Source organism: Glandiceps talaboti, chromosome 4, assembly GCF_964340395.1.
Source record: "Glandiceps talaboti chromosome 4, keGlaTala1.1, whole genome shotgun sequence".
In the NCBI taxonomy this organism is placed as follows: domain Eukaryota; kingdom Metazoa; phylum Hemichordata; class Enteropneusta; family Spengelidae; genus Glandiceps; species Glandiceps talaboti.
The window spans coordinates 3,698,333-3,717,200 of NC_135552.1; the positions used below are offsets into that span (position 1 = coordinate 3,698,333).

General features: G+C 34.9%; 2 protein-coding genes across 2 annotated transcripts in view; both read right to left on the reverse strand.

Moving 5' to 3' along the window:
- Window positions 1-12,842, reverse strand: part of LOC144433848 (polypeptide N-acetylgalactosaminyltransferase 1-like) — a 74,184-nt gene extending 61,342 nt beyond the window's left edge. Inside the window, exon 1 of the mRNA XM_078122228.1 lies at window positions 12,713-12,842. The gene's annotated coding sequence lies outside the window, so the exon portion shown is untranslated. The remainder of the gene's footprint in view (window positions 1-12,712) is intronic.
- Window positions 12,843-18,837: 5,995 nt separating this feature from the next.
- LOC144434488 (dual specificity protein phosphatase 19-like) overlaps window positions 18,838-18,868 on the reverse strand; it is a 3,141-nt gene continuing 3,110 nt past the window's right edge. Inside the window, exon 3 of the mRNA XM_078122942.1 lies at window positions 18,838-18,868. This exon is cut by the window's right edge and continues 790 nt beyond it. The gene's annotated coding sequence lies outside the window, so the exon portion shown is untranslated.

The following is an 18,868-nucleotide window of genomic DNA, read 5'->3' on the forward strand; positions in this document are numbered from 1 at the left end:
CATATGCTTGAATACAATAAAACACAAGGTTCTCCCATTAAAAATGGTGCACTGACAATCTTGTCCATCGATTCTATACATGTATACATGTACCAACAAGTGAATAGCTGGTGTTAGTTGGGTGATAGTCATATGGCTGGCTTATTGCCTGTATAAAGTCCCCTGCACTTTATAAAACAGCTGTTACATAGCGATGGCATAAGTTCATATGGTTTCAAAACTACAAATGTATACTACAACTTAGATTTCATATCACAGTATCAGCACACTGCCTACACATACATGTACGTCAATAAATCAAGTGCATGCATGTATAGGCTCTAACTGTTTGTGTAAACATGATATAGTATATGTGACTGCTAGAAACACTGTATGCATCCAAATGTACACAACTGTACAAATGTACAATCATGTATTCACACACAAATTTACATTGAAGGGTTTTATTTATTGAAAAGGACTACTGTAGTATTATGATACATGTACATGTATACAGAAAGTAGATCTACTCAGGAATGTAAGATAAACAAAGATTAAAATATGTTACAGTATTATGAATAAATAACGAATGGTTTATAGTATTAGATTACATTGTACCAGTGATTACTTGCACTAGTGAGTGCAGATACTAGTGGTATTACCAATGGCAGTGCTCTACCGAAAAGATTATTGTATACCTGCATGCAAAATTGAAATGATATGCAAATAAGGACAAACTCATTCCTTGCACATGAAATCACGTGATCACACAAAGTTCGATTTTTACAGAAAGTCGTTTGGGATAAACTATTAAAAGAGCCTCAAGCTGTATTTGTGCCAGTGTGGATACTTGAGGGGTAATACATTGTACTTGACGTTCTTGTAACGTTTACTACTGCCCTACACTCATGAAAGTTAAGACTGCAGAGAACACTGCAAACATTTGTGCACATACCCTAGGTATGCTACACTTGCACTTATGCATTGTGGAGATTCTGTCACATTATGATTAAAGCATATATTGTTGTCTTTGAACAGAAAATATGGATTATATACCCTTGTCTTTCTACATCATGACAACCTGTGTCTATATCTCACTGGATCTGCAGTGCTAAAAATATAAGTCAAAACATTCCAATATTCCATTATTTTTCTTAATTATTCTAATATTATGTTTGATGAGGTATAAATATATTAATGTTATTTTTCTTCATTCAGCTGGAACACAATCATGACCTAAGGTTTCTGTCACTACTCGTCTAGTAACTCATAGTGCTAATGGCCTCTTACCAGGGTACTGGTACATGTACATGCAGGTCACTCATATTTTCCTTGGCTGATAAAAGAAATTTATTGGGGAATAATAGCTACATATTTTATTGTGTAAGAAGAAAATTAATATGTTTACCAAAGATGATGATTCTTGGAAATAAGACATTTACCTATGTCTATCTCAATACCATTTAATCTTATATTAAGCACTTTTATTCATATATTAACCATATGAGTTGAACGGCTGGTCAAAGTATTGAAGTACAATAATGCTACCTTATGTACATGTATGTCATTCAATCTAAATACACACTTGTCATTAGCAACTGAGTGTACATCCAATTTTGGATAGATAGATTCAAACACTGGCGATAACTCAGATATCACTATTTATTGACACAAGAAATATGATACAAGTAAATGTATGTCTATGTTCAGGAAGGTTTTAGTGCATGATTTTTGACACTTTGATCTAAGGAAATGACATTATTGTAAACTGTAGTAACTGTACTTCAATAACCAAGTGTTTCTACAGAGTTATAGACCTAAATTTTTGTACATGTACATTTTGTACTTATCACTTCAGAATGTAATTATCAGTTACATGTATATTTGTTCCTTGTAAGAATGAATGTTCATGGACTCTGGGTTCATACATGTACAACAATGTACTTAGTAATGAAAATTTCTAATCTGAGATGTCAAACAATTTCTTGGAAGCAATCCCAAATTTTCGCTGACGTCTCACCAGAATCGTCATCATGTGATATGAAAAATATCAAAATCTAGGATAAAGAAGAGCAACTTCACAGACGTACATGTAGGTTGAATGAAGAGTAAGTATTTACCAAAGGAAGCCTTATTTAAACTGGGATGTAGGCATGGAGATCCAAGCTGTTCCTCGACCCTCTCAAGTTCATTTCAGGTACGTGTCTCTTCTGAGACACATGACAATAACCCATTGTACATGTATGTACAAATGTAGTACACCCTTGCTTACGTCAATGAAAATTTTTTGACTCTGCAAGTAAAATTTTTCATTACTAAATATTTGTTCTTTATTGTGCTTAATTGAGTGTACATGCAAACAGATCAGTTTTGAGGACATGGTCCTGGTCTGTAAACTGACTTAGTTTTGAGGACATGGTCCTGGTCTGTAAACTGACTTAGTTTTGAGGACATGGTCCTGGTCTGTAAACAGACTAGTTTTAAGGACATGGTCCTGGTCTGTAAACAGATCAGTTTTGAGGATGTGGTCCTGGTCTGTAAACAGATCAGTTTTGAGGACATGGTCCTGGTCTGTAAACAGACTAGTTTTGAGAAGCATTAGAACAATATGTTTCCATCTAAGTACACAGTCATGTAAAATGTACACTACAGTGTTATATCAATATGTCCATCTAAGTACACAGTCATGTAAAATGTACACTACAGTGTTATATCAATATGTTTCCATCTAAGTACACAGTCATGTAAAATGTACACTACAGTGTTATATCAATATGTTTCCATCTAAGTACACAGTCATGTAAAATGTACACTACAGTGTTATATCAATATGTTTCCATCTAAGTACACAGTCATGTAAAATGTACACTACAGTGTTATATCAATATGTTTCCTTCTAAGTACACAGTCATGTAAAATGTACACTACAGTGTTATATCAATATGTTTCCAGCTAAGTACACAGTCATGTAAAATGTACACTACAGTGTTATATCAATATGTTTCCATCTAAGTACACAGTCATGTAAAATGTACACTACAGTGTTATATCAATATGTCCATCTAAGTACAGTCATGTAAAATGTACACTACAGTGTTATATCAATATGTTTCCATCTAAGTACACAGTCATGTAAAATGTACACTACAGTGTTATATCAATATGTCCATCTAAGTACACAGTCATGTAAAATGTACACTACAGTGTTATATCAATATGTTTCCATCTAAGTACACAGTCATGTAAAATGTACACTACAGTGTTATATCAATATGTCCATCTAAGTACACAGTCATGTAAAATGTACACTACAGTGTTATATCAATATGTTTCCATCTAAGTACACAGTCATGTAAAATGTACACTACAGTGTTATATCAATATGTTTCCATCTAAGTACACAGTCATGTAAAATGTACACTACAGTGTTATATCAATATGTTTCCATCTAAGTACACAGTCATGTAAAATGTACACTACAGTGTTATATCAATATGTTTCCATCTAAGTACACAGTCATGTAAAATGTACACTACAGTGTTATATCAATATGTTTCCATCTAAGTACACAGTCATGTAAAATGTACACTACAGTGTTATATCAATATGTTTCCATCTAAGTACACAGTCATGTAAAATGTACACTACAGTGTTATATCAATAGAAATGATGCTGTCGCATATTGCTCTGCCTGAGTGCAATTTTGAACTAATTCACTAAAATATCAACCAAGGTTTTGAGTGGTGGGAATTGAGTAGACTGTCTAATGTAATTCAATTTAGCTCATTTTGATGAAGAGCAAACTTTTAATCTACTTTAATAATGAACTACAAACTACTCAAGTCAAACCAAGTGTTGTACGCAAAGTGCAGTGTTTTTCCCCAATACTGGGGAAACCTGGGAACAAAAGGGGGTGGGGAATAAGGTAGTATTATTTATAATACTTATACTAGAGTCTGCCATAAAGTTGGTATCCATATCTTATCATTTCTAGAACAGTTTACACTAAATACATGTACATGGAGGTGTAGAAGTAAGCATAGAGAAAGGCTATGAAAAAAATAGTTGGTACATGTACATGTATAGTCTAGTGCAAATGAATTTGTTCAATGTTCAAGGCACATTTAGCCAATCTCTCTGACACTATCAGAGGTAATGGTGCAAGAATAACCAAATACATCATAATGAACTCAATGTGAACTCTGAATGGGTACATATTAATATCAGGATGTAAGGGCAAGTACTACTTACAAGTACACTCAACAAACTTGTAAAATAATGGTTAGACAGACTGGCTAGTTTGTCAAATTGTATAAGTGCAAAAAACAGCTGCAATGCCCAACTAGTTTCACAAATCTCTGCTTTGTTAAAAACAACTTGAAAAGGTTTTTAGTCTGAACATTTCCAAAGAAAACACTTACAACCTACATCTACATGTACATGTACAAGCTGTGTATGTATTCTGGAAAACCTTCAGGTTGGCTTAACTTTCAAGTGCAATAATGAACAAAACAGTGACTTTGGGTATGAATTTTTGAATCATGTACATTTTTATAAATGTATAGTAGGTGTAGATTTGGGAAGGTTGGTGTAAAATGGGGTCATTTACATGTAGCCTCTGTCTGTAATCCTTCCATTACAATACACATACACATATATACAACTTGGGATATTTATTTTTTTCCTCTATTGAATTGGTCTAGCATGAGATGCACAATGTAGGATTTACCACCATGGTGACACACCCCACCAAACCACTCAATACCCCCATCCCAAGGCTTTAAAAATAACTGATTGCCTGAAATCATCAAATTTTCATATGCATGTAGAACATGTTATAAATATTACCAGTACAAATGTGCATGTACCTAAACATCTACATGCTGTCAGAGATAACACTACTATACTCTCAATTTATTAATTTCATTTTATTCATCAATTTACTCGAATGAGTACAGCTTTTTTTGTACAATGTTTGATAATTAGATTTAGCCAAATGAACTATTCCAGCTACTAATACTATAATTTCATCATAATTTCTTGACAGAATATCACATTATTCTTAGCGATGTCTTATATTTATAGTGAAATGTCTAACATTATATTAATATCTAACATACAAATTTATATTATACATCTTGTCTGATACCACATACTGTTACAGTTATCACACAACATTATAAAATACAACTTGATTGAACACACTTTAATTAACTTTGATGTCATATGTGCAAATACAAAATGTACTGTATGATTGATTACTGCAACTATAATCAAAATATCACTTTAAAATTTGGTATATACATCTACATGTAGTTCACAACATTCTTGCAAACCACAGCTAATATTTGTTCCCCAACACTGTGAAATATGAAATAACTAAAACTGTGCCCTTTTGAATGTGTTCTAGGATGATGAGTTTACAGCTAATGTCTGTGTATTGTAATTTGTCATACAATATTATACAACATACAATGTAAAATGGCTGAATAATGAATATACCATATTTTTCAACTAACTGGTACAATTAGGTTTTTGCTGTCTATTTCACATTTACCCCTAAAGGTAATCATTCTGCCATCTGTCTAATAGTTTACATGTAGGTAAGTGTATATTAGTTTTACAGTAGACAACACTGTAGTGTACCCTTTCTTGTGAGCGAGTCATCTAAATATAAACTATTGGAAACAAACATTTAGCTCATTTGGAATTTACATATATATACATATACACATGTCAAATTGTAAGTGTCACAGTATTAAAGATTCTTAGATGTTAATTAGCACATGACAATAAAAATGTTTCTCAGAAATCATTACACAACAATTTCCAGATGCCCACACAAAACAGACAACGTTTTATAGATGTCAGCTTGGCAGAGCGTACGTACAAAGACATGACATACATTGGACAGTCAATTTAGTCAATGCAATGGGTCTAGCTATACTAACTAGACATGTCTTGACATTTCTACTCTTGTCAATTTTACAGTATTATCTCTCACATAATGGAGGTCTTGACTCAAACATGACCTCTACATATATGTAAGTGACTACATTGTAAAAACAGGTCTACTAAAGTTACTGACCCAACAATGACTTACTTGACCTCAGAATTATCAAATGTCCATGCAGATATCAGTTGAGAGAACAAGGCAACGAAAGTATTTTTATTGTCATTTAATATGACAGAACCCCATGAACCCCACCGCCAGTGCAAGAGTGGCATACTCAGGGTATTTGCATGAGTGCTTGCACTGTTCTCTGTGTCTGTTCTTTAACGAGCAGCGTAGCAAGTGAGAGTGCAGCAGAAAACACTGCAAGCATGAGTGCAAATACTCCTGAGTGCCAACACTGGAACTCACGTAGCATGGGTTCTGTTATTATTACATTATGTTTATCTGAAATGACATACATTGTATTTCCATTAAAATCATAAAAATCATACCGCACGATCACATGATTTTGGGTGCAGCAAACTGTTGCGTCCTCATTTGCATATCATTTGCATGCAGGTAAACTGAGGTATGCAATAATGTTTTTAGTATTGTACTGCAGTGAAAATACATGTACCAGTGCAAGTAATCTCTGGTACATAATACCCAATATTTGAATATCATGTTCTGGCTTTACATGCACTGCTGTCATGCCAGTTGAACCGTGGATAATTTAGGATCATACAATGTACTTTTGCTCAGGATCAACTTTTTTATGGCTCAAACCACACTTTCTCAAAATTGTTTGTATTTTAATCTTTTTGATGACTCACTAAGTTCCAGTTATCTGAGTAATGAGTCATGCAAGTAGATAAATTTTGCAATACTTAGTAGTGCAGTACATGTACTGTATCCTCTATCACCAGACAGTTTAGTTGTGACCTAGTTTAGTTGCAAATACTTGGTGGTACAGTAGATGTATACCCTGTCACCAGACAGTTTAGTTGCTGTGACCTACAGTACATGTACATGTACTAGTCTAGCTGCAATACTTAGTAGTGCAGTACATGTACTGTATCCTCTATCACCAGACAGTTTAGTTGGTGTGACCTAGTTTAGTTGCAAATACTTGGTGGTACAGTAGATGTATACCCTGTCACCAGACAGTTTAGTTGCTGTGACCTACAGTACATGTACATGTACTAGTCTAGCTGCAATACTTAGTAGTGCAGTACATGTACTGTATCCTCTATCACCAGACAGTTTAGTTGTGACCTAGTCTAGTTGCAAATACTTGGTGGTACAGTAGATGTATACCCTGTCACCAGACAGTTTAGTTGCTGTGACCTACAGTACATGTACATGTACTAGTCTAGCTGCAATACTTTGTAGTGCAGTACATGTACTGTATCCTCTATCACCAGACAGTTTAGTTGTGACCTAGTCTAGTTGCAAATACTTGGTGGTACAGTAGATGTATACCCTGTCACCAGACAGTTTAGTTGCTGTGACCTACAGTACATGTACATGTACTAGTCTAGCTGCAATACTTTGTAGTGCAGTACATGTACTGTATCCTCTATCACGGACAATTTAGTTGGTGTGTCCTAGCTTAGTTGCAAATACTTGGTGGTACAGTACATGTATCCTCTGTCACCGGACAGTTTAGTTGCTGTGACCTAGTCTTGCGGCAATACATGTACATGTAACTTGATCCAATAAGTGCAATCACAAGAACTCCATTGAAAAATATTTATTTGTCCTAACTATGATAAATGATCAACCTCTAGTGTGATTGTATTGAAGTCCTATTAATCATAACAACAAAGTGTATTTGAGGAATTTATTCTTACAGCAAATGTCACAACCTAAACTTACTGTTACATGTACATGTATGTGCCACTGACAAGTAACAAGGTGAGGTACTATGAAGAATGTCATTGTCTGTTTGTTTGTTTGAAGGTTGTACATGTAGGTGAGGTACTATGAAGAATGTCATTGTTTGTTTGTTTGTTTGTTTGTTTGTTTGTTTGAAGGCTGTAGATGTCAGGGCTTTCATCTGGGTTTCAATCAAATTTATAATTGTACATGTATACACAAATTAAAATTTATACATTTAGTTTTACCAGCCACCACCCCTATCCAATCCCATCCCACCACACCCTGCATTGAAACTGTTTATGCAGAGTGCATGTTTTCAAGACACTCGACACAATATATTATTATTGCTATGCCAATAACTTAAGTTTGTCAATATCATCTGACTTTGAAGTTTCTCAACTAGCCTGGCATTCAGTTGTGTGGGTATCTCTGGTTCTCACTTTTATCCTACCATACAGGTACCTGTCATTCAATCGTGTGGGTATCTGGTTCTCACTTTTTCCCTACCACACCTGGCATTCAGTCATGTGGATATCTGGTTCTCACTCTCCCCTACCACACCTGGCATTCAGTCATGAGGGTATCTGGTTCTCACTTTTTCCCTACCATGCCTGGCATTCAGTCATGTGGATATCTGGTTCTCACTTTCCCCTACCACACCTGGCATTCAGTCATGAGGGTATCTGGTTCTCACTTTCCCCTTCCATGCCTGGCATTCAGTCGTGTGGGTATCTAATTCTCACTTTTTCCCTACCATGCCTGGCATTCAGTCATGTGGGTATCTGGTTCTCACTTTCCCCTTCCATGCCTGGCATTCAGTCATGTGAGTATCTGGTTCTCACTTTTTCCCTTCAGTGCCTGGCATTCAATCATGTGGGTATCTGGTTCTCACTTTTTCCTTTCCATGCCTGGCATTCAGTCATGTGGGTATCTGATTCTCACTTTTCCCCTAGCATGCCTGGCATTCAGTCATGTGGGTATCTGGTTCTCACCATTTATCATATAACCTATTGTGTTGATGAAGCCAGGATTCCCATGAAACAAGCTCAAATTCTTATTTTTAATTCTTGCTGTAGTTGTAAGATGACATCAATAGTGTCACTACTTGATTAGAACCAACTCACAGGGTTAAGCTATATGATGTAAACATGATTATAACATATTCAACACATTGTGGAAATTATATTTTTAATTTTATCAGATATATAGTGTAGTGCCAGAATCATGGGAAAAGCAAGAGTAAAATGCCCACACAACTGGATTCTATGCTACATTTTATAACTTAAACTAACAATATTGAGTGTGTCTATCCCTACTATAATGGACAATATGGTACATTCAGTTAATCAACTACATTTAATCAAGTAAACAGGTTTTGAGTAAGTTAGTGGGACAGGTGAACCAATTTTGACCGTAATCAAATCATTTCATTTTGGGGATGGTGAAGGTTAAATTACTCACTGCTCCTGTTAATAAAGGAACATACAGATTTAACCCACCCCCACCCCCACCCCCCACCCCCCCTCTCCGCATGCTTGTATTATCATAGCTAACCTTCCCAGGTTCCGTAAGTATTAAGTGGTTGCAGTCATACTGCTGAACTGAATCACTATTGACTCCTTACAGACAGTTCAAGAGTGACTGAAAAACTTAGAAACCAGTGATTAAAATATCATGATACTTAAACTGTTAAAACAAGACTGCCTAGCAACTTGCACTCCAACACTACAGAGGCTTAACAATATATTTACTTTTATACAAGTTGTACTCATCATGTGTTACCACCTTAATACCTGATAATGAATAAAAGAAAACCTTATAAAATTCAAAATATTAATGACAATGTATAACATATATGACACTACCCAATTAAAATCAAATTCTAACTTTTTTATGATACGTAAAATCTACATTGTTTGCAACATTTTATGAAAATTTCCAAATTACATAAATATGTAAAAAAAACAAAACAATTACAGACAATTTTCAATGTTTCTCATGTGTTCTCTCATTATCATATAGGACTCCAAAAAATTGATTATATTTATATAACATGCTAGTAGTAGCAATCTGATTAAAATCTGATGTAATAAAAGTAGCTAGATGTCTTTATAAAGCTCTATTTCCATCATTTTGTGTCATTTGTTTTGTTCCATTCTACATCAGTATACGACTTGTATAAAATACTGTATGGTTATTACATTATTATATTATCACACTTAATTATAATCCATGATTTGCCACTTCAGTATTTAGTCTCTATATTATTTTCATTACCTTTCATTACATTTATATGCTACATCAGCATATGACTCATATCAAGTCAGCTTATTACATTAATATATTACATTATTATTTCATCACACCTATATGCTATTTCTACCTTAGTAATTGACTGGTATCAAGTAAATTCATTACATTAATATTTCCATCTCATAATTTTTTCATACAACCTATTCATTTCGGTTTCCTACCAGCTACCTTGAAGTATTCAAGTTGTATCAAATAATCTTATTACATTATTATATCTTCAAAGTTACTCTCACTATGCAATCATGCTATCATGTATATGACAGTAGTAAAACATGGGTTGGTAATGGCTTTTACAACTACACATGTACAGACCTTACTCATTAGAAGTACTGTAAAAGTAATTATTTTGGCAAATGAAAACTTTGATGAATTGGTAATTTAGGATGTGTGAGGCGGCAGACAGTACCAGTACAAGGGGAAATAGACAGTACTTGTGCATAAATTATCTGGTCAGCCTATCATATTTAGTGCAAAGGTTGGTGACACTTTTCACAATAGCTGAACTTAGAAATATGACAACCTGCTGTAAAGTACAAATGTACATGTATGTTTTAGTGGAATTTGTTTCTGTGGGAAAACCTTTTGAGCGTATTCAGCTGTAATAAATCCAGTACCAAAAAACTTACAACTATATCAATGTTATGATCAATAATATCAGTGACAGGCATGACCTCCAACTTCTATATAGGTTATTTTCTTCAACAATTGATGGCAAATATGGCTTTAATGATAAATTTGTTTACATATTTCTTGTCACATATTATAAGCCTGTCCATACTACAAAATCTGATCCAGATCCTATTCAATTTACCTACCCATAGCTGTGGTTAATTCATATCTAATTTGAATAACTGATCCGGATCGATGCCTACTATGAGTGGTGTTTTCAATCCAGATCAAAGTAATTTGAATCAGATTGCAATCAGTTAGGCCTGGTGTGGACAGGCGTACAAACTTACTCAAGTGAATTAGTTTGATAAGTAATCCAAATCGAAGCTGGATGTGTGGATAGTACGGTCTGCTAATGTAATTTGAATCAAAGCCATCTTTCAATTTTTTAGGTGTAGACGGAAAGTGGATTTGATGTGGAACGATGAAATTGATCTGGATCAGTTTAATTCAGATTTGATCTGGATCAGTTTAATTCAGATTGGATCCGGATCAGTTTAATTCAGATTGGATCCGGATCAGTTTAATTCAGATTGGATCTGGATCAGTTTAATTCAGATTGGATCCGGATCAGTTTAATTCAGATTGGATCCGGTTCAGATATGGACAGGGCTTATGATTGCTATCCACGATGAAATAGATCTGGATCAGTTTAATTCAGATTGGATCTGGATCAGATATGGACAGGGCTTATGATTGCTATCCATGATGAATTGAATTTAATATCTGACTACAGCTATCTATCTAACACCAAAACACTACAAATATTGAGTAGCAGTTTGTTAGTTCTGTTTCCAGAGGGTGTATATGTAATGCCACATACAATACTGACAATGTCAAGAGAAGGTCAATGTCAGAGTCAAGTCCTGACTTACTACGCCTGCAAACAGGACTACATGTATGTAGCAGTGCCCTCTAAAGCTCTCAGCTTATCAAAAATATGTTGTGTGTATTGCCTAGTGGTCAAATTTTAGTACTCCTTGCCCTATGAAGTTTTGAAAAACAACAGTACATTGTTAGAAAAACTGTGTAGCAGTGCCTTATAAGCTTTGTGTCGGTAACTATATAAACCAAAACATGGATATCAGTGAGAAATGTATACATATTTACAAATGAGAATGGACAATTTATATTTTGGACATGATTTTGTTATAATCATGATATATACCACTGAGACATTCAAAGTATTGCAACAGCTTTTGGAAATATACATTTATAATGAACACATGATGTGCTAAGTAAGTATTCTGTGGGCCACTCAAACAACATTCCCAAGTTTCAATCATTTGTTTTTGTTTTATACTAATACTAATAATGGTGACATGGTCTTACTTCTCAGTTCCATGATACATTACTACATAGACAGTAGAGAAGTATGTCTATGGACGGTGGTTCCATCATATGTACATCACTGCTTTCTAAGCAACCAGCAATATTACTAGTACTGTAGCTCGCAACACAGCGAGGACAACACAACACAACACAACACAAACGTAAATTTTGGCCGCGTGTGTTAACATTATTGAGACCTCAAACAGAGCTTAGTGTTTACCAATGTTCCACGTGTACTGTTTTACACTTCACATCACACGATTAGAACTGTAGACGCCGAGGGGACTCGGATCGCTCCGGTTACCAGTTGCAGATCGTGAGCGGCGATACTTCCGCCTTTACGCCCTTTCAAACATTCTGTTTTTTAAACAAAATGACCTAGTGCTTAACTGATTTCGACTAGCTCTTTTTAGATGGTGACCAAAATAGTATGTTAACAGCGAAAAAAAAAGGTGACCCAACTATATGAACAAACAACTCTTCCACAGAGACACTCAGACAGTGCCAAGATTCAAGACAATTTCTCATGACACCAATTTTTTTTTAAATACATTTTTGATGAATCAAAATTACCCTCCTAAATTATATGTGATCGAAACTTACCTGAAGACTCTTTTTCTATGTACACAATGTTCGCTTGCTTAACTTTTCTTAAACTCAGAGAGAAAGCAAATGGAATGGCCAGACACCTACAGAAACTTCCAACCACATAATATCCGCCATATTGAGTATGTATAGACCCCCTAACTATATAAAAATTATCGTTATAAGTAGCGTCCTCGAGCTTCAAGCGTTGCGTCGGCGGCCACGTCGTCAACGTGTCATCATTTGGGACCGGATGCAGTCTCCAAAAGTGTTTTTGAATATAAGTTTAACAAACTGAGTAGGTGACAACATAGGTAAAAAAAAAACTATAGTAATTTAAGATACTGGAGTAGAATAAGAGTAAAATGAGCCGCCGAGATTCGAGAATTCGACTTTTTAAATATTAATATGTGCACCAATTAAAAAGTCCAACTCTATATCTTGTCTATGAATTAAATGGAAATGTACATAAGCTTATATGCTAGGCATATTAGGAAACGCCCATGAGTTCTTTTTAAAAACAAAAATGCAAGTATCTTGATAAGGTTTCTATTATGAAAATCTGTGTAATCAAAACTTTTTTTTTTAAATATTGAAAAATACGAGAAGTGTAATAGACATCGGGATGTGTGATATTTCGTAGTTTGTTATTTTCCTTGTCTACAGGCTAAATAAAACAACATTCTGACTTGAATATATTTCCCCTACCGTACATGTCTTCTATAGAATACAACAATCTAGAAATACTACTCGTCCCTATGAGTCCCTACCTATACAAGCCATCTTCAAAGGAACTCTTAGTCTTTATTCAGACGAAGATAATATTTTGTCGTAATCCTAAAAAAACTTTTGAAATATGTTTTATTTAAATACTAATTGTGTGCAAATACATAACCTATAACATACAATCTAACAGTCAGCATGCACAATACACATACAGAACTAGCGATACTCACTGAGGATTCGAACACAATATTTTTTAACAAATATAATCTTGACCTCACGGAACGTCCAGCGCGCACCATTACTTTAATTCTATTATTTTCAGCGGCAACTATAAATTACAAAAAAGTCAAGACTGTTGACAGCCTAAGGAACTCAGCTTGTATTAGTATAGTATGGTACAGTATGGTATGGTACTTTATGGTACTTTATGGTATGGTATGGTATGGTATGGTATGGTATGGTATGGTATGGTGAGTATACACTGATGCATTTATAGTTAGCAGGTTTCGTGTGATATTTTCCTTAGTAAAACAACAGTCTAAGCATAGACCCTACAGGTGTAGGGTCTATGGTCTAAGCAATGATACGCACCCCTATGTTAAACTAGCCCACTGATCGAAATTCTTGCATGTGACTTTGTGACCATGCATCCCGGGTGAGTTGCTAAGTGAGTCGTGAACCTAAAGGTACGTCCCATGGCCAAGGTGTGAACCTAAATGTACGTCCCAAGGGCCAAGGCGTAGTCTATTGAATTTAAAATGACTGTCAGCAGAAATAATTTATCTTATTTTAGATTTTAGACAGAATCGTTAGAGTGACGTTCATGTGACATTGTAATCAAATCAAATATAAGTTGGGTATGCAGGAGGAACTTATCGACAGCTGACACGACGGGACATTAATTTTGGTATAGTCTAAACGAGCTACGAAAAAAGTAGCAAATGAACAGTGAGGGCGTCCTTTAAATAAGGACCATGATGATGATGATGATGATGATGATGATGATGATGATGATGATGATGATGATGATGATGATGATGATGATGATGATGATGATGGACACATCGGTACAATCAGTACTCATCAACACGCCGCGTACACGTTTTGGTGTGATAACACTGTATGCGAACTACACTATCTATAATATATTTACAAACTATTCACTTCAACATTTATCAGATTATTTCCCACTCATATAACCATCAAATAACCATTATATGATTGATAAATGATGCTACAGTCAAGGCAAAGCTGAGACTAGAATCTACTATTGAATGAATAGGACATGGTCTAGAAACGTCTAGAAAGTGTGTGTATTTACTGAAACGTCTGAAACGTACATATTTGTTTCGTCTTATCTCATATGCAAATGTTGAAGTATATGTGTATGAAGTGATTTCACTATTCACTGTATACATAGTGTAGCTGATACAATCGATATACTACCGTGTCTTGGATATTTTCAGCAAACTATTTCAGCGTATAATCCATGTATAATTAAGCCTCCTAATTTCCTGAAATAATTCGGCAATAACAAATGTTTTGAATTCTGACATATCTTACTTATTTATGAGGTAAATAAAATAATGGACTAGATTTCAAAATGAATGGGGTGTGTATGTTGATAGTTCGAATAAAATGACCCGTGAGTACAATTAGATTCCTAATTTGTTTCACGGATTAAATATAAAGCATGTGGCCAAATACAAATATCTAGGAGTCCACAACTGTAAATAAAAACACACAGGTGAACACAGATTCCAATCTTTAAAAAGTATGTATTGCAACGTGGAAAAACTATTATAATTATAATTTATGATTTGATCGAATGGTAAAGTTTTGGAGACTGACGTTATACCAAAGCTTTCACTTTATTACATCAGTCTTCTTCATTTTTATCAGCTCCTGCCTTAGATCGTTTTATTAGCACAACCAGTGAACGGAGGTGAAATGTGTGTGTGTGTGTGTGTGTGTGTGTGTGTGTGTGTGTGTGTGTGTGTGTGTGTGTGTGTGTGTGTGTGTGTGAAAATGATCGCCTTTCAATGTGCGTTTTGGGTCATGATATGTTTACCAAAACCTAATCAGTTCTTGCAGAAATAACTAACAGATAACTAGTTGTCTGTGGTTCTTGCCATTACCCTGCAGAACACGTCAACAAAATTTTGTTTGAATTGAGCCAGTCTTTTTTTTTAGAAAATGGTGATACAGACACATACACACACACACACACACACACACACACAAACATACATACATAAATACATACATACATACATACATACATACATACATACATACATACATACATACATACATACATACATACATACAGACTTTTCATCCCTAACATATAACCTTCCTTACGGAAGGTAACAAGTGCTTCTGAGGCTATACATATCAAATTAAGAGGAAGAACACTGAATAGGAATGATGGATCCACTCTACCAGATCTGTACCTACCGTTGCTACGGGAGGAGACCAAGGGAAACCGGTTCTAACTATGACACCACCTTAGGCTTGAGGTCATGACCATTTTTTTGCAGGTCATTGCCTCATTCCCAGATGAAGATGGCTGTTAGTCGTCGAAATGTTGGTAAACTCTGATATTTTTTTTTGCACTGTTGCATGTTGATTGATGAAATTAAGTTTTGCTGACTTTAATACATCACGGAGTTTGGTATTTTTTTATTTGGTTGACTTCAAAATTTACCAATACATAACAGTTTTAAGAAATAATCACTGTATCTGTGGTTCAACAAGAGTACAATAATGTAACCATTGACAACGTTGATAACAGAAGTACAATGTAACCATTGACAACGTTGATAACAGAAGTACAATGTAACCATTGACAACGTTGATAACAGAAGTACACTGTAACCACTGACAACGTTCAACAACAGTACAACAATGTAACTATTGACCTAGTACAATAAAGAAATATACAATTGAACAGAACAATTCAGATTATTATTGATTTTATTGCATATGACATGATCCAGAACGGCCTTGTGACGTCATTAAGAAGTCATTTGTATTGACAGAATAATATAATCACGGTACGGAATTATAGAGAGTTGTAGAAACACAGGGTTATGGATCTATTTAGACGATCTTGTAGGCCTTTTAATAGTCAGCTTTCCTTTGTAACAGCCCATGATGTAGGGATAGTCCACTGTCATGTAATAACGATATTTTCCATTCACTGCCATACCATTACACTCGTCTAAGTCCGCAGACACAACCTCCTTGCCATCGGGTCCGATAGGTCCGGAGATTGGAAATCATCAAACTTGTGCTACACCAACGACGGAGGATGGTACGCCCTCAACGACCTGAAGTGAAAAATAATCAGTCGGAAACGTGTGAACACCAAAATGATGATTGTGTATGATGTTTAACGTTTCAAGTCGTCTTTAAAGGGGGAAAGAAAACATCTACAAGCCATTAATACGAGAGAAGAAAGGGGTATCACTGAAAGACGCTTAAATAATTCTATGTAAGACTCACAAAGTACTGTGTTTCATGCCATACCTTTCAAACATATTGTTTAGCGTATATTTCACGTACTGCGGATCATTTAGAAGTGGCCCAGTCAGGGAGCAGATGGACGCTCCTTGCCTTAGACCGTCTCTTCCAAAGAAATGAATCCGAACTTTGTTATTCCATTAAATTCTTATAAACATAAAATATACAATATTCAAATGATAAAATAATCAGCACCATAAATGAATAAAACGGGAGTGTTGCCGTCGCCTTATAATTAATTCAAAGCAAATGATATGAAAACTAGCTAAACTATGTAATCACGTCATTGTTCTTCCAACTGTCTGCAATCAGCCATTAGTTGACACTGTTGATCTTATATTAACTTAATGTTGTTATCTTAGAAGAATACTATTCGCGATGTGCAAACATTTGTTCTAAGTATTAGTTTATGACAGCTGAAAGTTCACGGTGACCTCGCAAAACATCAAAACTTACAATTAGCGAATATTAAAAAGTTGTATTCTGTCATCCGTAACACATACATACATACATACATACATACATACATACATACATACATACATACATACATACATACATACATACATACATCCATCCATCCATCCATCCATCCATCCATCCATCCATCCATCCATCCATCCATCCATACATGCATACATACATACATACATACATACATACACACATACATACATACATACATACATACATACATACATACATACACACATAGTTTTATTATATCTAACATTTTAGTCTTAACATATTATGTTACACTCTATCTAAACTTGCCAGTAACATTTATTGCTGAGACAAAGTCGTCCCATTTTATATCCGTCGATTTAAATCGCATGTTCATATTTTGTATTTGATAAAATGAGTCGTAATTTCATTTAAGAATAACGTACGATATTCATTTTAATTATTTGAAATTCATCCGGTGGTGTTTTTGAAAGTCAGTTCATGTTTGCTTTTTGTACAGAATATGGTTATGTTTTGTATCAGTTCTTTATTTATGTTGACAAGTGAGAATACACTGTCATTTCATATTATTCAGAGTCTTCTGTAAATTATGATAACATTTGTTTTGAACTAGTCTCCATGGTGTCGGTGACCTGCCCCGTCTCGTAAGTCTGTGTAGATAGCTTACACAGTTACATGTATATACTAATGTGTGAACACAGACATACAGTATACATACATATATGCGATATGTACTTTGATAGCATTTATATTCGCGCTCAAAAATAATAGCGGAGACAATTTTTCTCATTTTGGTTCCATTTTATTTGAGAAAACACTGTCCATGCATTGTCGTATTGATAAACAGCGCCCGCACTTGTTGATTACCAATTACTGAATGTAAAACCTAGCTTCTGTCGGTCATTCCTTGGAGTAATTATACTGACAGAATAATTACTCCAAAGTCATTCCAAACGCAATTATCGCATGTTGAATGAACTCAGAAGCACAGTATCTATTGAAATTTGTTGTCATTGACAACCGGCCCTTTGTAACGAATGGCCAGTGTTTCATACAGTAAAAAACATTCGGGGGGGGGGAAAAAAAGATTCAAAAATCAACCACGCACGCACGTACAGACAGACAGACAGACACAGACACACACGTAGATTTTGACCACATTATTAGAAGCCAAAATCACTCTCCCCTTGGGTACCAATTTAATTTACAGTTATATTGGGTGAATGTTGACGGTAGAAAATGAATCCAATGACACAAGTACTTTAATAGTTACACATGGCTATTTACAACCACATTTCTTTATTTCTTTTGTAAAATTTTGGGTTTTTTGATAGCTAGTCAGTAAAACCATGACTGTAGTTGATAATATTCACCATTTACAAACAATTCAAGTGATTTCAAATTCAACAATCCTTTTATGTACATATTTTCAAATTAGCATCATATTGGTTTTTT